Here is a 23,041-nt window from a genome sequence, read left to right as displayed (position 1 = left end):
ATAACTCAAAATCCCAGCAAGTTTCAGTATTTCTAAAAAATACTTTAAATTACTTCTTGGCATACAACATATCTGTAAAGTTCTTAAGAAGTAAAACATTATGTAAGTTTGTATTTACCAGTTTTAAGCATTCTTTTCTACAGAAAAAGTATTAAAATGGCCTGTAATTTAAAGAAAGGAACACTGTGCCTGTCTTTGCCCTTATTATGCACTGAGGCAATTCAATTGACTTTGCAAGAGCACACACTGATCATTAGGTTAGCAGACTAGTAAGAACAAAGAGAACTGAATTTAATGAGTAGCTAGGTATTTGAGAAAATCAAGACTTCAAATAGACTAGTATCATAGAAATTATATCTACAAATGTTTTTCAGTGCCTAATAAATGAATATGACATTCACATAGGCTTAAGAGAGTTTAAAATCTTGATATTTCTGACATCAAACCTGTTCCAAAGTACCTCTCTAGAAATAGACATTCGTTTGCCTTTATGGCTTCATCAATCTAACTTTTCATCTCCTACTTGATATAAACCACTTAAGAAATTCTACTTGGATTTTTGTTTGTTTGTTTAATGTAATGAGTAAATGTATATGAAACATAATTTTATGTATAACCATAATTTGTCATCCAAACAAAGACACAATTAGAAATGGAATGGAGAATTACTGATAACTATGGTAGAAAAAGATCAATAAACCACTATTTTCTTTAATAAACAAGAAGGCCTATTTTGTCTTTATGATATGCAAGTTGATCCAGTGTCTATGGTGTCCATTTCACATGACATATTAATTACAAATCAACATTGTTTAATTGAGGATATTCTATTCAATATAATGACAACCATAACCATAATGTTATTTTGAACAGAAATTAAAAATATCTATGAAATCAAGAGGAAGCTAATCTTGGAATGGTAGTTCATGCCTGTGATCTTAGCACTCACTAGGCTGCAATAAGAGAATCATAAGAGAATCAACTGAAGGCATGTTGAAATTCATACTGAATTCCATGGAAGTCTAAGCTAAATGAAGTACTACTTCAAAAAAAGTCAAAATCATAAACATATTAACTAAATGATGAATAAATATGTAAATTAATACTCAGTTACCATTGTAAGTAGAGATAAAAAAATCTTATTTTCTTAATAGAATTTTATCATTTTATTTTTGAAATTATAATATGATTACATTTCTTCTTTCCCTCCTCAAAAAACATCAATTTACTCCAGCTTCCTTTCAATTTTTTTTCAAAATATTCAACCTGATTGATATGAACAGCTTTAACTTGTTTCTGCCAGGTAGTTAGATGAAAAAATGAATAAAAATACTTTCATCTTTTTACAAATACTATATTTCTTCATACAAACTTTATACTAAAAGTCTATTTTATTTAACATCTATTGTATTTTATTATCACTCATATGAAATATGTTTTATTATATGTCTAATATACACTTATAAGTAAGTACATACTATTTGTGTTTTTCTGCTTCTGGGATACCTCACTCTGGATGATCTTCTCTAGTTCCTACCATTTGCCTGCAAATTTCATGGTTTCCTTGTTTTTAATTGTTGAGTACTATTCCATGGTGCAAATGTACTACAATTTCTGTATCCATTCCTCAGGTGAGGGGCATCTGTGTTGTTTCCCGCTTCAGGCTATTATAAATAAAATTTCTACAAGCAAGATTGAGCAGATGTCCTTGTGTACTTGCGCATCTTTTGGATATATGCCTAGGAGTGGTGTAGCTGGATCTTGAGGAAGCACTATTCCTATTTGTCTGAGGAAGCACCAGACTGATATCCAAAGTGGACGTACAAGTTAACATTCCCACCAGCAATGGAGGAGGGTTCCCCTTTCTCCACATCCTCTCCACATATGTTGTCAGTTGAGTTTTTGATCTTAGCCATTCTGATGGGTATAAGGTGAAATCTCAGAAGTGAAGTGAGGTTTGTTTGGTTTTTTTTTGGTTTTTTTTTGTTTGTTTTTTTATTATTTGCATCTCCCTGATGACTAAGGATGTTGAGCACTTCTTTAAGTGTTTCTCTGCCATTCAATATTCCTCTATTGAGAATTCTCTGTTTAGTTCTGTACTCCATTTTTAATTGGATTATTTGGTTTGGTGGTGTTTAACTTCTGGAGTTCTTTATATAGTCTGGATATTAGCCCTCTGTCTGCGTTATAGAAAATTTTCAGTTTTATGAGGTCCCATTTATTGATTCTTGGTCTTAGAGCCTGTGCTGTTGGTGTTCTGTTCAGGAAGTTTTCTACTGTGCCAATGAATTCAAGGCTCTTCCCCACTTTTTCTTCTAACAGATTTAGTGTGCCTGGTTTTATATTGAGGTCTTTGATCTACTTCCACTTTTGTTTTGTGCAGAGTGATAAGTATGGATTCATTTGCACTTTAATATATATATATATATATATATATATATATATATATATACAGTTTGACCAGTACCATTTGTTGAAAATGCTATCTTTTTTTCCCATTGTATGGTTTCAGCATCTTTGTCAAAAATCAGCTGTCCATAAGTGTTTATGGGTTTATTGCTGGGTCTTCTATTCAATTCCCTTCATCTGCCAGCCAGTATCTATGCCAGTACCATGCAGTTTTTATTACTGTTGCTCTATAGTATAGCTTGAGATCAGGGATGGAGATACCTCCAGAACATCTTTTATTGTAAAGGAGTGTTTTAGCAATTCTGGGTTTCTTTTTATTCCATATGAAGTTTTGAATTTTCCTTTCAAGATCAGTAAAGAATTTTGTTGGCAATTTGATGGGCATTGCATTTAATCTAAAGATTGCTTTTGGTAAGATGGCCATTTTTACTATCTCTTTATCTCTCCATTTTAAGCCTCTATTTCCGTGAATTTAGTGTGATTTTCATTATTTATTCAATCTATGTCTCAAATAAGGAGTTTAATAGTTTCACATTTAAGTAGTTACTTATGGCAATTCTTTTTATTTTATTTTCGTTAGTATTTTTCTGTTAATCATACAGTTGTTTTATTTTATTTTTTCTCTTGGTGATCCACTTTGGTCTTGACTTTATTTTGAAGTCTTTTTAATAATAAATATTAAAAATTATTTTTATTCTTTTTTTTTTCAATGCAGTTTATTCAGGAACATTGAACAATCCTCGGACCCCGGGGAAAGCCAGCCCACAGCTTAAATAGCCTCTGGGTAGCCAACCCAGGCGTGCCATGGGGGCAATGCAGATAGGTCCACATACATGGAAGCAAGCCAGATCCTCGGCCTTAGCCAAAGGTGGAGTTGTTCGTGACAGAGAGCACTCACCATCGGGAAGGTGGAGGGCGGAAACCAGCTCCATCTTTAAGGCATAGCATTCCGCAGCTCTCTACAGTTCCCCCTTTTTATTTTTATTCTTAATCTGGCAATATATGTGTTTATATGTTTATATGTGCTTTTGAATGTAATGCCCACAGGGGACAGAAGATGGGATTGGATCACCTGGAGGTTGAGCTCTGGGTGGCCTGTATTGGTTCCAGAAACTCAGTACTTGTCATCTGCAAGAGCAGTGCTGGTTCCTAAGTACTGTGTACCTCCCTACCACATAAAATAACATTTTAATGTAGATGTAAGCGTAAATGTTATGCTGGTACCAACTTACCATCATTCACATAAAAAATTATGCACTTTTACTTTGCATCCTTACTTTGTATTAGTTTCTCATTTAATATTCTATATTATGAGTTTTATTCTATTTTATTCATAATTATTTTAATATTTCTGTATTGCTTTTATACTATAATTAAAGTGAATAACTGTAATAATAAAATCACATTCATGTTTACTTTATTTAGATTTTGAGAACATTTATACAATATACTTTGAACTGATTCATTCTGCACATCTCTCACACGCCTTCCACATCCCTATCAGGCCCCTCTCTACTTCATGTCATCGTTTCATTTCTTTCTTTTTCTTTCTTATGATTAATAATCCACTGAATATAAATAGAGTTGCTTATATGTGCACAAGTGTGGAGCCATGCCAAGGAGCATGGGCAACCTCCCAGGTCTAGCCCCTAAATATAAATGACTCACCTTTTTCTATCGGACAGCAATTGTCAATATATCCTCAGTTAGAGGTGGAGGATCATGAGCCCCTCTTCCTCATTAGTGAAGTGTTTACTTGTTTAATTTTCTGTTTTTCTTGTGCAGATGATCTGTGATTTTCACAGCTACTATGAGTTCATGAGTTTAGTAGCCTTGTCAAGTCCGGGAAGCACTGCTTCATAGCAGTGCTCTCTGACTTCTAGCTCTTAACAATCTTACAGCCACACATAATTATCTCCAAAGCATTGTGAGGAGAGTTGGAATTCCTTGTTTACAACTGAGCATTCCAGAGAACACTGCTATGTGCTGTGACTCTCTGAATTAACCATGGGCCACTACAAAAAGAATCATCTATGATGAAGACTGACAGTTATACTAATCCAAGGTTATAGGGACACATATTTAGATGGTAGTTTGATGCTATTTTCAGTTAGCAAAATAATAGTAGTATCCTTTCCAATATAGTCTATGACCTCCTTAGTCCATGGGTTTGTGGCCAGATTTAGAGTAAAAGGCACAGGTTCCTTCTTATAAAGAGGGTAGAAAATTCAATCAGAAATCCGTTTATTACCTCTATAATATTCATGCCTCATGTGCAGTAATGAGCGTATCTTGCCAGGCTCATTGTTATTTTTGCTTATAAGACTTAAAGTTGGGTAAGTGTTGATGACCTTATACCCAGAAAGCTGCATAGCACCTTCTGTACTATGAAAATTAGTCCAGGTTAGTTCCAACTGTATGTTTTCATATTCTGTGATCAAGTGTGTGTGTGTGTTTTCACTAATAAGTTCTGACCATAAAGTTCTGGAGCATAGAAACAGAAAGGAGGATCAATGGAACTGAATAGAAGACCCAGAAATAAACCCACACAACTACTATGAATACTTAATTTTTGACAAAGAAGCCAAAACCATTCAATGGAAAAAAGACAGCATCTTCAACAAATGGTGCTGGTCCAACGGAATGTCTATATGCAGAAAAATGAAAATGGAACCATATTATCACCTTGGACAAAACTAAAGTCTAAGTGGATCAAAGACCTCAACATAAAACCAGACACATTAAATCGTGTTAGAAGAACAAGTGGATAAGACCCTAGAACTCATTGGCACAGGAGACTACTTTCTGAACAGAACACCAACAGTACAGGCTCTAAGATCAACAATAAATAAATGGAACCTCATGAAACTGAAAAGCTTCTGTAAAGCAACAGACACTGTCATCAAAACAAAACAACAGCTTACAGACTGTGAAATGATCTTCACCAACCCTATACCTGACAGAGAGCTAATATCCAGTATATATAAAAAAAACTCAAGAAGTTAAAAAGAAATAAATCAAGTAATCCAATTAAAAGATGGGGCACGGAGTTAAACAGAGAACTCTCTGTAGAGAATTGTAGAATGGCAGAAAAACACTTAAATGTTCAACATCCTTAGCCATCAGTGAGATGCAAATCAAAATGACCCTGAGATATAACCTTACACCCATCAGAATGTCTAAGATAAAAAAACTCAAGGGACAACATGCTTGAGAGGTTGTGGAGAAAGGGGAACCCTCCTCCTTTGCTGGTGGGAATGCAAACTTGTACAACCACTTTGGAAATCAATATAGTGCTTTCTCAGACAATTAGGAATAATGCTTCCTCAAGACACAGCTATACCACTCCAAAAGATGCTCAAGTACACAAAAAGGACATTTGCTCAACCATGTTCATAGCAGCTTTATTCATAATAGCCAGAACCTGGAAACAACCCAGATGTCCCTCAGTTGAGGAATGGATACAGAAAATGTGGTACTCTTACACAGTGGAATACTATTCAGCAATTAAAAACGAGGAAATCATGAAATTTTCAGGCAAATGGTGGGACCTAGAAATGATCATCCTGAGCAAGGTATCCCAAAAGCAGAAAGGCACACATGGTATATACTCACTTATATAGACCTATAAGATAGGATAAATATACTGAAACATATACACCTAAAGACAAAAAAGAAAGAGGACCTGGGGTAAGATGATCAGTCCTCACTTAAGTTTTCTTTTAAAGTCAGGCCTAATTTTAAAATGGAGACAAAATAAAGTTTCTGTAATCCTCTTAGAAAGATGAAGGGTTTCTTCAGCAAACCCACTGTACAGGAAAAGCTATATGAAGCTCTTCATACTAAAGAAATGTTTTAATGCATAAGGAAATGTAGGTTAGCATAAACCTACTGTTCAGTGATTACACAAATTCAGAAGTTCTAATATGATAAGTATAATACATAAATCATTTATATTTTTACTATAAGGAATAAACAAAACTCAAAATAGTAACTACTTTAGTAATATTAAGCAATAAAGAACATAGAAATACAAAATGGAATGGGAGACAAAATGGAATTAATAATAAAATGTATTTATAGAATTTTCTCATATTGTCATCATTTGAGGTTAACATTATCCTACATTAGAAAGCTCAAACTGTCTACCAGCAAGCTATTAAACTTAATGAATGAATAAAGTATAATGCACTCTGTGTGTGTTTGTGTGTGTGTATATGTGCGTGTATTGTGTGTGAAACTAGTAGAAGTAAGTACTAGAAGTCCAAAGAAAATTCACTGAAACAAGAATTACCAGTCCTATTTATTACAATTTAAAAATACTTGGAGATAAATATAACCAAAGTGGAAAAAGACAATAAAACTGAAAAGTACTGATCAAAAATTTATTAATGGCAAAAATGTCAAAAAATGACACCATGTATTCTATAGAATCATTGATATATCTATAAAAACCCTGTTTATTATTTTCAGAACTAGACAAAACAATTTACAACTCAGGAAACACAAAAACACCAAATAAAGTCATTTTAAGCAAAGAGAATAAACCTAATTTCAAAGTAAATTATGAAGTTTTACTATCAAAATACATTAAAAACAGAAAGAAGGACCGATGGTAACAGAATAGAGAGCCTTAATATAAGCTCATATATCTCTCATTAATGATTTTGTATTAAATATTTAAGAATGAGAATAAGGATACTATTTCAATAAATAAATATTCACATACAGAAGAATAAAGCTAGATTTAAATATTCTACCTTAAACTGAGATAGTCCATAAGGAACACATATGCAAATCATTCAATAGTTTAAAATAGACAAAGTTTGTTTTGAGAAGAAAGAAAATGACTATAAAAATAGGACAGATCACAGGAAATGACAGCAATAAGGAAAATGGCATTGTGTAAAACTAAAAATTTCTGAGTAATGAAAGAAATAGTGAAAAGAATGAAGAGTGAAAATGAAATCTATAGAGAAGGGAGACATAGTTGTATAGTGCATGTCTATTAATAGACTCAAATACACAATTGATATTTGCAATGCATAAATAATAATACAAATATTTATAAGATAAACATAAAGAAATCAATTGAAATGGTTAACAGATATAAATATCTATTTATCCAAAGAAGTAAAACAAATATTGGACAGTTACATGAAGAAAACACTCAAGGTCACCACCTATCATCATGGAATACAAATCAAAGCTACAATTAGATATTCACTTCACTCTAGTAAGCATAGACTATAAAAAAAGAGTATATATACCCTACTGGTACAGATACAGAGAAATAATGTCATTGCTTCCTGTTGATATGAATACAAATTAGTAAATCCTTATGAGAAGACAGTATGATGGTTCCTGGAAATAAAAATTAGGACTATCATGTGATCTTGTAATCCTAATCTTGAGGATACATGCAAACCATATGAAATCAGTATGTTTCAGAGATGATTGCATTTCAATGTTTCTTGCAGAAATGATTTCATTAACAAATGTGTGAAAATAATATATTTTCTACAGCTACTGAATGGATAAAGATTGTATCACATCTGTACATTGAATATACAGACAGAAATATGAAAAACTTATCCAAAAAATGAATAAAAGCCCATTATTTTTTACAATAATTATAGAGAAGGAGATATATATACAAATACAATTATACAGGTACAAAAGAACATGATTCTATTCATATGTAGCATCTAGACATTTTTAACATGTAGAGGGTGCAGGAAGGGAGGGTTGGGATGGGAAAAGAGAGGGAAGCACATGGGGGATACAAAGTGAATAAAGTGTAATTAATAAAGAATTAAAAAAATAAAAAGCCAAAAAAAAAGAAATTAAGAGTAGAATTATGCTTACCAAAGGTGGGAAAGTATAGTAAAAATGGAGAAATGTGGAAAATAAATAGTCAATGTGACTTCTATGTCAGATTTTAGAACAAATTTCTGATATTGCATAGATAGTAGGATTAATTTTTAAATGTTTTATCATAAAAAATCATTAATAAAAATATGTTTGAACAATATATAATATGAATTTATATGAAAAATTAGTGTAATTCCATTAATGTATACAAGTTTACATTATATGCCAGTTAAAATATATTTTATTTTAAATATTAAGTTAGTTCTAATAAGCAGACTGAACACAGAGTGTAGATGCAAAAAAAGATATATGAAAGTATTTTTCAGTCTTAAGAGCAAAGATGTCCACAAAGGAAGACAATGAAGCCAGTCCTGATGAGACCTGATAGACTAGGGTCAGATGGAAGGGGAGGAGGACCTCCCCTTTCATTGGACTGGGAGAGGGGCACAGGAGAAGAAGAGGGAGGGTTGGTGGGACTGGGAGGGAATGGGGGATGGGAGATACAGCTAGGATAAAAAGTGAATAAACTGTAATTGATAAAAAAAATTCAAAATCATCAAAAAAGTAACTTAAAAAAAGCAAAGATGTCTTGGTCTGTATCACAACATGGGTAAACATGGTGAGAATTATACTCAGTAAAATTAGCCAATTACAGACCTAAAACACAACAAATGGTTCCTTTATATAAATATCTATATTATTCCAATTCATAAAAACAAACAAGGCAATAATTCCTTTGAAGAGATTGGAGATAAAATAGATGGTCAGCGTTCAAACCTTCAGTTATAAGATGAATATAAGGTAGTGAGACCTAATGTACAACATGGTGAGTAGAATTAAAACCAATTTTATAATTCAAATCTGATCCGAAAGATTTTAAGTTTCTTCATCTAATACACACACAAATGCTAAGTATATGAGATAATGTCTATCTTTGTGACATAGGTGTATTTCTTGTATGCAATAGAATGTTGGGTCTTGTTTATACATCCATTCTGTTTATCTGTGCCTTTTTATTGGAGAAATGAGTCCGTTGATATTGAGAGAAATTAATGACCTTTGGCTGTTAGATCCTTTGATATTGATGTTGGCTGTGGTATTGTGTCTGTGTGCTTGGCTACTTTTTGTTTTGATGTAGTGAGGTTATTTATTTCTTGTGTTTTCCTGAAAGTAGTTAGTTTTCTTGGGTTGTATTTTTCCTTCTAGTATCTTCTGTAATGCTGGAGTTGTGGGTAAGATATTGTTTCAATTTGTTTATGTCGTTGATTTTTCCATCTATGAGGACTTAGTTTTGCTGGGTATAATACCCTGGGCTGACATCCGTGTTCTCTTAGGGTCTGCATGATATCCATCCAGGCAATTCTGGATTTCATAGTCTCTGTTGAGAAGTCAGGTGTGATACTGATGGGTTCGCCATTACATGTTACTTGGCCATTTTCCCTTGCAGCTTTTAGTATTTTTTCTGTTATGTATACTTACTATTTTGATTATTATGTGGAAAGAGGATTTTCTTTGCAGTCTAATTTGTTAGGTGTTCTATAGGGCTCTTGTATGCTTCTAGGCCTCTCCTTTAGATTGGGGAAATGTTCTTCTATGAGTTTTTGAAAATATTTTCTGGGCCTTGGAGGAGGGAATCTTCTTTTTCTTCTATTCCTGTTTTTCGTAGGTTATCTCTTTTCATGTCATGGATTTCTTGGATGGTTTGTGTCAAGAATATTTTAGACTTATTATTTTCTTTGATGGATACAATTTCTTCCATTGTATCTTCCACACCTGAGATTCTTTCTTCCATCTCTTGTAGTTTGTTGGTTAAACACATCTCTGTCGTTCCTGTTATCTTTCCTAATTTCTTCCTCTCCATGATTTCCTCCATTTGTGTTTCCTTTAATTTTTCCAATTCCATCTTCAGATCGTGCACCATTTTTTTATTTCATCCATCTGTCTGACTATATTTTTCTGTTTGTTTTTTTTTAACTCCTTCACCTCTGTGTTTGAACATTCCTCTGTTTCTTCCTTTCTTTCAGTGACTTAATTATTTCCTCTCTGAAGGCTACAAACTGTTTGGCTGCATTTTATTGTATTTCTTTACGGATGGACATACTCTGTTTGACTTTGTCTTCCTCCATTTCTTTACGGATGGTCTTAATATGCTTGACTTTATCTTCGTCTAATTCTTTTTTATCATAACATTTTGTTTTTATTTTACTTAATTACAGTTTATTCCCTTTGTATCCCCCTTGTAGCTCCCTCCCTCTTTCCCTCCCAATCCCAACCTCTCTCCCTCATCTCCACCTATGCCCCTTCCCCAGTCCAATGATAGGGGAGGTCCTCCTCCCCTTTCATCTGATCCTAGTCTATCAGGTTTCATCAGGAGTGGCTTCATTGTCTTCCTCTGTAGCCTGGTAAGGATGCACTCCCCTGAGGAGGAGGTGAACAAAGAGCAGGTGAATCAGTTAATCTCACAGGCAATCCCTTTTCATATTACTAGGGAACCCACTTGGACACTGAGCTGCCATGGGTTACATCTGTGCAGGGGGTTATAGATGATCTCCATGAATGGTCCATAGTTGGAATATCAGTCTCGGAAAACACCCCTATGCCGAGATTTTTTGATTCTGTTGCTCTCTTTGTGGAGCTCCTGTCCTCTCCATGTCTTTTTGTATCTCCATTCTTTCATAAGATGCCCTGCACTCTGCCAAAAATTTGGCTAAGTATCTGCTTTGATACTCTGCAGGCTAGAGTGTTTCTGAGGCCTTCTTGTAGTGGGCTCCTGTCCTGTTCAATGTTTGCTCCCTCTTCTGATGTCCATCTTGTTTGACTTTCTGAATTTGGATTGAGCATCATATCCAGAGTCCTCCTTCTTGATTACATTCTTTAGGTATTCAGATTTTGGTATGTTTATCTTCAACAAATGGTGCTGGTCTAAGTGGAAGTCTACATGTAGGAAAATGCAAATAGATCCACACTTTTCACCCTACACAAAAGTAAAGTCCAAGTGGATCAAAGACCTCATCATAAAACCAAACACACTAAATCGGTTAGAAGAAAAAGTGGGGAAGAACTTTGAACTCGTTGGCACAGAAGACATCTTCCTGAACAGAACACCAACAGCATAGGCTCTAAGATCAACAATCAATAAATGGGACCTCATGAAAATGAAAACCTTCTGTAAAGCAAAGAACACTGTTGCCAGAACAAAACGACTGCCTACTGTTTGGGAAAACATCTTCACCAATACTGTATCTGACAGAGGGATAATATCCCAAATATATAAAGAACTCAAGAAGTTAAACAGCAAAAAATAAAGTAATCTAATTTTAAAAATGGGGTAGAGAGCTAAACAGAGAATTCTCAACAGAGGAATATAGAATGGCAGAGAAACAGATAAAGAAATGTTCAATGTCCTTAGTCATCACAGAAATTCAAGTCAAAATGACACTGAGATTTCACTTTGCCCCCATGAGAATGGCTAAGATCAAAAATTCAAGAGACAACACAAGCTGGAGAGGGTGTGGAGAAATGGGAACCCTCCTCCATTTCTGGTGGTATGTAAATTTGTATAACCACTTTGGAAATCAGTCTGTCGCTTTTTCCTCTAATTCTTTACTGATAGCCATAATCTATTTGTCTTTATCTTCCTCTAATTCTTTACTCATTTCATTTGTTTCCTTCATTATCCTCTTCATAAACATAGATGTAAGGTCATCTTCTTGAATTTCATTTATGTTCAGGTGTCCAAGGCTATTTGCCCCTGAATTACTGGGTTCTGGAGATGCCATATTGCTTTACCTTTTGTTGGTTGTGCTTTTACTCTGGCCTCTGCTCATCTGTAAGTCTCAGGCATTGGCTGTTAATTTCGTGTGCCTTCTGGAATTCTGGAGTGGGGATAATCTCCTTGCCAGGGTCAAAAAAGGCCTCCTCAGGTTTTTGTGTATGGTCAACCGAATGGCAGTGTGTCTCAGGAATTGCCACAGCTCACCTCAGGTGTATGAACCTGTGTGGTAATTGAAGTAGTCCAGAAGGCTCTCCCCTCATCAAGAGAAGTCCTGGAGGGGGCTGCCCTGCCATTGGGTTGCTGGGTCTGAATTTATTGAACTACTGATGCTGCTTTTATGCTGTGTTTGATGGGTGCAGCCCCCTTGAAGAACCAGGGAGCCTGCGGTTTCATCAGTTTAGCTAGTGATAACTGGCTATACCTTGGAGCAGTATCTGGGGGCTGCTCCAGTGGCTCTCAGGCTTCTGTAGGTCTGAGATTGGAGCTTTCTGCCCCAGTATCCTAGCAGTAATCACTGGCAGTTGAGTACAACACTCATGTGTGTAGTAGGAGGCCAGAGTCTAGAGCCTGCTGGAACCCAGAAACTTTTATGGAGCTGGGTGTCCTGAGGTGAGACCTGATGTTTCCCCCACTGTGGGGATTCCTCCTGACATGGACACCCAATCTGTGCTGTTTTGGAATCTGCAGTTTCATCTGGGATGATGAGTAGGATATGCAGGCACAGATGCTTTGCTCCTCTTTGCTGGTGACTGGGCACCTGGGGGCCTGCAGAAACCCAGGAAGTTTTCCTGAGAACTTTTTAGGGTGGAGGGTTCAGATGGGTGTTTGAAGTCAGACCTGCTGTTTCTCTTATTGTAGAGTTTCCTTCCTATAGGGTAAACTAGTCTCTGGTGCCCTGTTTAGTCTGGGGCCCACTGTTTAGTCTGGGACTGTGATGAGAGCACACAGGAGTGTGGCTCTGGGCTGCTAACCAAGCACCTGGCAGGAAGTTTCCAGTCTTCCATGGTTTAGCTGGGTGATCAGTACCCTAATGATTCCCATGCCTTGAGGTTTCCTCACATGTAGGAAACACAATGCTTGTATTTTAGGGCCCAGAGTTCTGTCTGTTGGTCACTATGCTGACCCTACTGTGCTGCTGGTCAGAAACAGTGTCCTCCCAGCATTGCCAGGACTCTAACAGAGGTCATGAATCAAACAGACATCTACAGAACCTTTCACCCAAACACAAAAGAACTTAACATCTCGGCACCTCATGGAACTGTAAGACCTAGAGTCTCACTGCTCAGGAGCTCAGGATCACGCCCTTCCCAGGAAATCTCACAGACCACAACTCAATGCAAAAGCAAGGGGTTTTATTGCTATTGCAATAGGGTCGCCCCTCCAAAGACAGGAGATGACCCCGAACATGCAAAGCACAGGGTTTTTATACCTGAAAATCAGGTCACTTTTGCTCTGTAGTTTACAGCTGATTGTAGATAGTTTACAGCTGGTTGTTTCTCAGAACAGTTCACCGTGCCCTTCAAGAGCTCTCTGCACTTGGCTTCAATTCAAATAATCACAGTTGTTTCTCATTCCCAGGTGGTCCCTCATTCCTCCCTTTTCTTTTTGCCTCAATTTTAGCCTAAAATTGTGGATCAACCTCAGGGAGAGGTTGATACTGTCTCTGGAGCATCAGGACCTAAACTACATTTACACGTTCCCTAATGAAGGCAAGTACTGGTCGGAGAGTTCGTTGTCCCTGATAAGTTTCAGTTTTAGTGGATTGCTGGAGGCTTGGACTTTCCAGGTATCTGCAGGTTGATGATGAGCTGGCATGACGTGTGACCCATGGATCCAAGATGCGATGCCCTCGACTTTGACGGCAGTTGGTATAGTGGTGAGCAGGACATAATAAGGACCCTTCAACCAAGGTTCCAGATTCTGGCTGCCATGTCGTCGCACATACCAGATCACCAACCTGGAACTGATGGGGCACCTCCAAGGACCCAGGCACATATGCACTGCCAATTTTGCTTCAAATTTCTTTCTGAATAAGCTGCAGTCCTTTCAACTTGGACAAGTCAGAGTTACCACTAGTTATGTCAGAGGGGTCCCCAAGAAGAATCAGGGGAGTAGGAACCCCATATAGTAGTTTGAAGGGAGGCAGGCCTGGTAAGGAGTGAGTATTTCTGACTCTAAAAAGGGTCAAGGGAATTTTAGGTAAGAACTGGGAAATAGTAAGAGCTGGAGAGGACAGGGTTTCCACAAGGAGAGCAACAGAAGAAGAAAATTTGAACATAGGGAACTTCCCAGAGACTCATACTCCAACCAAGGACTATTCATGGAGATAACCTAGAACCCCTGCACAGATGTAGCCCAGGGCAGTTCAGAGTCCAATTGGGTTACATAGTAATGTGAAGAGGGACTGCCTCTGACATAATCTGATTGGCCTGCTCTTTGATCACCTCCCTCTGGGGGGGGGGGGGAGCAGCCTTACCAGGCCACAGTAGAGGACAATACAGCCACTTTTGATGTGAACTGACAGACTAAGATCAGAAAGGAGAGGAGAACCTCCCCTATTAGTGGACTTGGGGAGTGGCATACAAGCAGAGGGAGGAGGGAGGGTGGGATTGGGAGGAGAGGAGGGAGGGGCTTATGGGGGGATGCAGAATGAATAAAGTGTAATTGATGAAAAATTTAAGAAAAAAGGGAAAAAATAATTAAAAAAAAAGGGGTCAAGGGAAGGAGTACCACCCAGTCACCACCAACCTCCATGGTCAATTTGGTAAGAGTCTCTTTTAGAGTTCTATTCATTCTTTCTACCTGTCCTGAACTTTAGGGTCTATAAGCACAGTGTAATTTCCAATCAAGCCCCAGAAACCTGGCCACCTCCTGACTTACCTGAGCAACAAAGGCCGGCCCATTGTCTGACACAATTACCTTTAGAATACCAAACTGAGGAAAAATGTCTTCCAGGATCTTTTTGGCTACGACCAGAGCAGTTTCTTTCTTTGTGGGAAAAGCTTCCACCCATCCTTCTGACAGGGTTTACACTCCTGAGTCACTCTCTCAGTCAGAGTGGTGAGGTTTAGTATTTGGTACTGGGATTGGCGGGCAATTTCAGCCAATTTCTTTGGCCCCAAGTGAGTCCACTTATGCATCTGAGTTATTAATTTCTCAGCATCTTTCTGTAGTAGAATGATCTTATCTTGGGAATCAATCCATGCCCCCACATTGGTGTCAAATATCCACTGTTTTTGCTGTATTAGTTTCAAGTCACTTTCTGTGTAGTTTAGTCGTTCTTCTCTGGGCAGCTCAGCGGTCAGTACCACTAGGACAGAGTTTCCTCTGGTGGCTACTTTAGCCCCCTGATTGGCCATGTTATTCCCCTTTGCTGCCCTGGAAGTTCCCTTCTGATGTCCCGGCAATGAATAATATTTACCTTGGCAGGAGCAACAAGGCATTGAGCAAAGCCAGAATCTCAAGTCCTTTCACCATCCCTGTTCCTCTGCGAGAACTTGTAAACAATCATGCTCCGGGGGCTGGATTTCTGGATCTGACAATAAGGTGGAAGGGTTTAGCCCTGTCACTGTGGCAAAGGTGACTCTATTGTTATAAGAGCAAAGCCTAGTAATGCATCATTCGGGCATTCGTGAGCCAGTGATCAGGTGGCTGCCTTATGACACTCTCAAGGGCACGAGGAGCATGGATGGCGAGGTCCTGTCCCAGAGTCAGTTTGTACTAGTGCTGCCACTGCCGCTACTATTCACATGCAAGTTGGCCATCCTGCCACTACTGAATCAAGCTTTTTGGATAGATAAGCTACTGGTCTCTTCCAGAGTCCAATTTTCTGTGTTAGCACACCTTTTGGCCATTCCCCGATTCTTGGTCTCACAGAGATGGAAGGGTTTGGTCACATCAGGGGGTCCCAATGCTGGCGCCGACATTAAGGCTTGTTATCAAATGCAGCTTGTTCATCCTTTCCCCACATGAAAGAGTTGTTGCCCTTTGTAAGGGCATACAGAGAGACTGCCATCTCAGCAAATTCCAGAATCCACAGTCGGCAAAACCCCAGTGTACCTAAAACTTCCCTCATTTGTTTAGTAGTCCTTGGAGGAGGAATATGAAATACAGACTCTTTTCTAGCCTCCGATAGCCATCTCTTTCCCTCTCAATATATATCCCAGATAACTGACCTGTTTCCTGCATAACTGAGCCTTTTTCGCCGATGCTTTGTAGCAGAGCTCACCCAGCTCTTACAACAGCCGGTGGCTTCATCAAAGATGGTCCATGTAAGCTGGCCTGAGGTCCTGAATCCAGGTCTTTCCATTCGAAAGCAAAAATGTCTTGGCTGGTAGGGCTAAGTTGAAGACAAAAGAATCCTTAAGGTCCAGGACTGTATACCAATCCCTGTCAGGGGGAAGGGAACTCAACAGGTTATACTGGTTGGGCATGTAAGTCCGTGACCTGTTTGTTAACTTCCCTCAAGTCCTGTACAGGTCTATAGTCATTGCTCCCAGGCTTCCGAACTGGCAGCAATGGAGTATTCCAGGTGGATTGGCACCTTCTGAGAACCCCTAGGTCAAGGAGCCGCTGTATGTGAGGGCAGATCCCATCTCGGGCTTCCTTAGACATCAGGTATTGTCACACCGAGATCTGGGTAGCTTGAGGCTTCAGCTCTATCTGAACTGGGGGCTGTTTCTCTGCTTTTTCTAGGCCAGCTGTTTCAGCCCATGCCCTGGGATGTCTCTCTAGCCACCAGTCAATGTCTTTTTCTGGACTTACCACCTTTTCAAACAGGCGGTATTCATCTTCCACTTGAATTGTCAGCATGTGAATGGGATCCCCTTTAATATCTGTCACCTGTGGGCCATCTGGTCTAAAATTAATATGGGTCCCAATCTTAGTTAGGATATCTCACCGTAACAGTGGGTATGGGCACTTGGGGACAACTAAGAATGAGTGGGATACCCAGCCCACTCCAAGGTCCATGTTCTTTGGGTAGTCCATGAATATTCTTTACATCCAGTGGCTCCTTGGACCCATGATTTTTTCTCTTTTTTAGCTCCTAAGTCTTGTAACAGAACAGAATGCTGGACGCCAGTGTCCACCAAGAAGTGGACAGGCTTTTTCTTCCTTTTGGACAATCCTTGATCCAGTGTCTTTTCTCCTTGCAATAGGCAAACTGATCCTTAGACAGAGGGCCTCTCCAAATCCTAGGAACTCTCTCCCTATCATTATGACTCTCCTGCACTACGGTGGCCAGGATCTTAGTCAACTTTCTGTTTTGCCTCTTATCCCTTTCTCTTTCTCTCGCTTCCTGCTCTTTCTGCTTTCTTTCCTCTTTCTCTTCTTCTGTCTCCATGCTGTAGAAAACCTTTCCTGCTACCTGCACTAAATCCTTCAACGACTTGTCCTGTAAACCCTCTATTTTCTGGAGTTTTCTACGAATATCTCTGGCTGACTGGTCTATAAAGGTTAGACACCATTGCCTTATGTTCATCTGAGGTAGGGTCATAGGGCATAAACCAGCTATAAGCCTCCATCAGCCATTCAAGAAAGGCTGCGGGGGATTCATCCAGCCCATGAACCATCTCTCTTGCCTTCATCAAATTGGTGGGCTTTCGAGCAGGCCCACAGAGACCCACCATTAGAGTCTAGCCATAGACCTTCAGGCGTTCCCTACCTCCAGATGTGTCGTAATCCCAGTTGGGGCGGGTGAAGGGAAAGCCATCATCAATCTCATAAGGGAGGACAAAAGGCCTCCCATCTGTTCCCGGCACATTTTTTTCTCCCCTCAAGGAGCACCCGTCCCCGTTCCTCGATAGTCAGGAGGGCCTGCAAGAGTTGCTGGCAATCATCCCAAGTGGACTGGTGTGAGAACATACTGAGACTTATAGCCAAAATTTGGGCATAGTACAGGGAATCTTATGAAAAAAGTGGGAGACAGTAAGAGTTGGAGAGGACAGGAGCTCCACAAGGAGAGCAACAGGAAAAAACAAAACAAAACTGGACACAGGTATCTTTGCTGAGACTGAATACTCTAACCAAGGACCATTCATGGAGATATCTTAGAAACCCTGAACAGATATAGCCCAAGGCAGTTCATTGTCCAACTGGGTTCCCTAATGATAGGAACATGGACAGTCTCTGAAAGTAACTGATTGGCCTGCTCTTTGATCACACCCCTCCGTCAGGTGGTTGCAACCTTACTAGGCCACAGAGGAAGACAATGCAGCGACTCCTGATGAGACCTGATAGACTAGGATCAGAAGGAAGGGGAGGAGTACCTCCCCTATCAGTGGACTAGGGGAGGGGAATGGGTGGAGAAGAGAGAGGGAGGGTGGCTCTGAGAGGGGTAGAGAAAAGGAGATGGAGGTAAGATACAAAGTGAATAAGTGAATAAACTGTATTTAATAAAAATTTAAAAATAACTTAAAAAACAAACAAACAAAAAACTAACAAAACAAAACAAAAAGGATTGCTCCTTCATGATAAATCTCCCAAGCTATACTCTCTCAGTCCATAGATAATCTTTGCAGCCTATTGATTCTTTTTCTCCAAAGTTTTTAGGTAAGGAATTAATACAGAATGTTCCCTCCAACAAATTTTGCAGAAAAAAATAGATATACATATCTAAGAAATAAAATTTTATTTTATTTTATTATTAGTTACATTTTATTAACTCTGTATCCGAGCTGTATCCCACTCCCTCATTCCCTCCCAATCCTACCCTCCCTCCCTCATCTCTTCTTTGCCCCTTTCCAAGTTCACTGATAGGGGAGGTCCTTCTCCCCTTTAATCTGACCCTAGCTTATCAGCTCTCATCAGGACTGGCTGCAAAGTCCTCCTCTATGACCTAGCAGGGTTGCTCCTTCCTTGGGGGATGGGGAGGTCAAAGAGCCTGTCATTGAGTTCATGTCAGAAATAGTCCCTGTTCCCCTTACTAGGGAAAATCATTTGGTTACTGAGCTACTACAGGCTACATCTGAGCAGAGGTTCTACATTATATCCATACTTGGTCCTTGGTTGGAGAAACAGTCTCATAAAAGCCCCCTGTGCCCTGATATATTTGGCCCTTGTGGAGCTCCTGTCCTCCCCAGGTCTTACTGACTCCCCCTTCTTTCATATGATTCACTGTTCTCTGCCGAAGATTTGGTTATGAGTCTTAATATCTGCTTTTAAACACTGTTAGGTAGAGTCTTTCAGAGGCCCTCTGTGGTAGGCTCCTGTACTGTTACCTGTTTTTTCCCTCTTCCAATGTCCATCCCATTTGTCTTTCTAAGTGAGGATTGATCATCTTACCCCAGGACCTTCTTCTTGTTTATCTTCTTTAGGTGTATAGATTTCTGTATGTTTATCCTATTATATAGGTCTATATAAGTGAGTATATACCATGTGTGTCTTTCTCCTTTTGACATACCTCACTCAAAATGATCTTTTCTACATCCCACCATTTGCCTGCAAATTTCATGATTTCCTTGTTTTTGATTGCTGAGTAGTATTACATTGTGTAAAAATACTACATTTTCTGTATCTATTCCTCCATTGATGGACATCTGGGTTGTTTCCAGGTTCTGGCTATTACAAATAAAGCTGCTACAAACATGTCATGGTTGAGCAAATGTCCTTGTTGTGTACTTGAGCAACTTTTTGATATATGACTAAGAGTGGTATAGCTGGGTCTTGAGGAAGCACTTTCTAATTGTCTGAGAAAGCACCAAATTGATTTCCAAAATTGTTGTACCAGTTTACATTCCCACCAGCAATGGAGGAGGGTTCTACTTTCTCCACAACCTCTGTAGCATGTGTTGTCATTTGAGTTTTTTATTTTAGCCATTTTGATGGGTGTAAGGTGATATCTCAGGGTCGTTTTGATTTGCATTTCCCTGATGGCTTAGGACATTGAACATCTCTTTAAGTGTTTTTCTGCCATTCTATAATCCTCTACAGAGAATTCTCTGTTTAGCTCCGTACCCCATTTTTTAATTGGATTGCTTGATTTATTGCTTTTTAACTTCTTTAGTTCTTTATATCGTTTGTATATCAGCCCTCTATCAGATATAGGGTTAGTGAAGATCCTTTCCTAATCTGTAGGCTGTCGTTTTGTTCTGACGATAATGTCTTCTCCTTTACAGAAGCTTTTCAGTTTCATGAGATCCCACTCATTGATTGTTGCAAAATAAAATTTTAAACTATCTTTAAATCCACATACATTTCTTATACTTCCTGAATTTAAGACTCTACAGTCACTCAGAAAGACAAAAAAGATTGAGACTGGAAGAAGGAGATAACAGGCAACAGGACAAGAGCCTACCACAGAGGGCCTCTGAAAGACTCTCCCCAGCAGTGTATCAAAGCAGATGCTGAGACTTGTAACCAAACATTGGACAGAGTGCAGGGAATCATATGAAAGAAGGGGGAGATATTAAGACCTGGGGGGAACACGAGCTCTACAAGGAGAACAACTGAACCAAAAATTCTGGCACAGGGGTCTTTTATGAGACTAATATGCAACCAAGGACCATTCATTGGTATAACCTAGAACCCCTGCTCACATGTAGCCCATGGCAGCTCAGTATCCAAGTGGGTACCCTAGTAATGGGAACAGGGACTGTCTCTGACATGAACTCAGTGGTGGGCTCTTGGTACAAACACCCCTCGGGGGTATCTGCCTTGTCAGGACACAGAGACTGATAATACAGCCAGTCCTGATGAGACCTGATAAACTATGGTCAAAAGGAAGAGAAGAGGACCTCCCCTATTAGTGGACTTGGAAAGAGGCAAGGGAGGAGATGAGGTAGAGAGGAAGGGTTTGGGAAGGAATGAAAGATGTGGCTACAGTTGCTATATAACATGAATCAACTGTAATTAATATAAAAATACAAATTAAATTTAAAAATACCCTACAGCGTAATAATTTTGAAAGAAAAGCAAATAAGAAACTTCAGACACAATTTCTTTAAAATGTCTTCAGCAGGGTGAAGATCTTGTGAGGCTTTAAGCTCAGCACTCAGGAGTCAAAGGCAAGTAGATCTCTGTGAGCTCTAGACTAGCATGGTCTACAGAGTGAGTTCCAGGATAGCCAGGGTTGCTGTTATATAGAGAAATGCTGTCTCAAACACACATACACAAGACACAGACACACGTACCCAAATACATACATGTCACCAAATGCATTAAGTAAATATATAAAATAAAGTAAACTGTTATCTTCCTTCCCTTCTATCTGACCCTAGCTTATCAGGTTTCTTCAGGAGTGGCTTCATTGTATTCCTCAGTAGCCTGGCAAGGTTGCTACCCCATCAGGGGGAAGTGATCAAAGAACCTGCCACTGAGTTCATATCAGAGCCAGTCCCTGTTTCTCTTACTAGGGAATTCACTTGGATACTGAGCTGCCATGGGCTATAGCTGAGCAGAGCTTCTAGGTTATAGACATGAATGGTCCTTGTTTGGAGTATTAGTCTCAGAAAAGGTCCCTGTGCTCAGAATTTGGTTCTGTTGTTCTCCTTGTGGAAATCCTGTCCTCTCAAGGTCTTACTATCTCCCCCTTCTTTCATAGGATTCCCTGCACTCTGTTATAGCTTGGATAGAAGAGAATAAACTGATTTTTTTAGAAGAGAAAAACTGTATATTTTTATTTATTAAAAAAAAATAAATGAACTAGTATATTGCTTTACCTGAGGAACATCTATTATCTCAGAGACATCAAAGATGAGAAAAGTGGCAGACAATAGAGAATATAATTTCAATTCACATATCTCATCTCAGGTTTCTTAAAAATTCCCAAATCCATATACGACTTGATCCTGCTGTACAGTTCTTGGGAATTCTTTCAGTATACTCTGCAGTTCTTGGGGATTCTTTCAATATACTCTATAGAAAATAGCAATTAAAATTCAGAGTTTGTAGATGCAAGTAACAATAGATACAAAACATTACAGGATATTGCCAATGCTCTTAGAGACCATCCATATCATGTTAGTAAGATGATAGTAATTCCCTATTGTTGGGAGCACCACATGTTTGATTCAAAGAATATTGATACATGCCACTGGTACATAGCTGGTAGCTTCATCCCTACTGACTAGTTGCATATTAATGGAAGGGTCTATGTACAACATTACAGACGAACAGTAATCAAAAGTTTTAGTTATCCATTAAAAATGAGAATTATAGTTACAAGTGCCCTGGAAAATCACACCCAGTGGTGAAGTAGTGGCATAGATGTTATAAGAGTATGTAACCACATTATGATTGGATTTAAGACTCTATAAATTGAAACTCATGACTGGCTCTGGTACTGGGGCCAAGTAATACTCATAAATAGGAAGGAAATTGATCCTGTAGAGTTACTCTACTAAATGGAAATAGTATTACTAATATAAAGATAACATATATATAATATATAAATATTATAAATAAATATATACAAATAAATAATATAAATATAATAGATAGTATTCCTAATGACTTACATTTATAGATATGGATTGGTAACATTTTTTCACCCTCATTAAAGAATCGTCTTTATAAAGCAAGTGGTGATTAGTATAAAGACTCATGTTGATCAAAGTGGAGAAAATAAGAGACTGTAGAATGCTTTACCCTAAATGGGACATCTCTATCATACTATGCTTTAGTTATTTTTCTATTACTGGGAAGGGACAAAATGGCCTCCAAGACACCTGTACTCACTCATTTGTACAAAACCACACACACAAACACATACACACACGCACATACACATACACACACACACTCACACACACACACACACCACAAAATTAAAAATAACTCTTAAAAATGAAGAGAGAAATTTCATGTGACAAACTAAATGTTGTTCACCATTATTAGACATTGGGGAAATGAAAGATAATACAGAAGATACATTTAAGATCTATTAGTTGGCCACAAAAGTGGTTGCTGTTCTTTTTTTTTTTAAATGAGGTCACTGGTAACATAAAATACTGATGATAATTAGGCATACCACTTTACCATAAA

General features: G+C 38.4%; 1 pseudogene; it reads right to left on the bottom strand.

Moving 5' to 3' along the window:
* Positions 1-13,747: 13,747 nt before the first annotated feature.
* On the bottom strand, positions 13,748-17,127 carry LOC132649886 (uncharacterized; annotated as a pseudogene).
* Between the last annotated feature and the right edge of the window lie 5,914 nt (positions 17,128-23,041).

This window comes from Meriones unguiculatus, chromosome X (assembly GCF_030254825.1).
Source record: "Meriones unguiculatus strain TT.TT164.6M chromosome X, Bangor_MerUng_6.1, whole genome shotgun sequence".
Classification (NCBI taxonomy): domain Eukaryota; kingdom Metazoa; phylum Chordata; class Mammalia; order Rodentia; family Muridae; genus Meriones; species Meriones unguiculatus.
The sequence above is the reverse complement of the archived record's forward strand: the minus strand, read 5'-3'. Positions and strand labels throughout refer to the sequence as shown.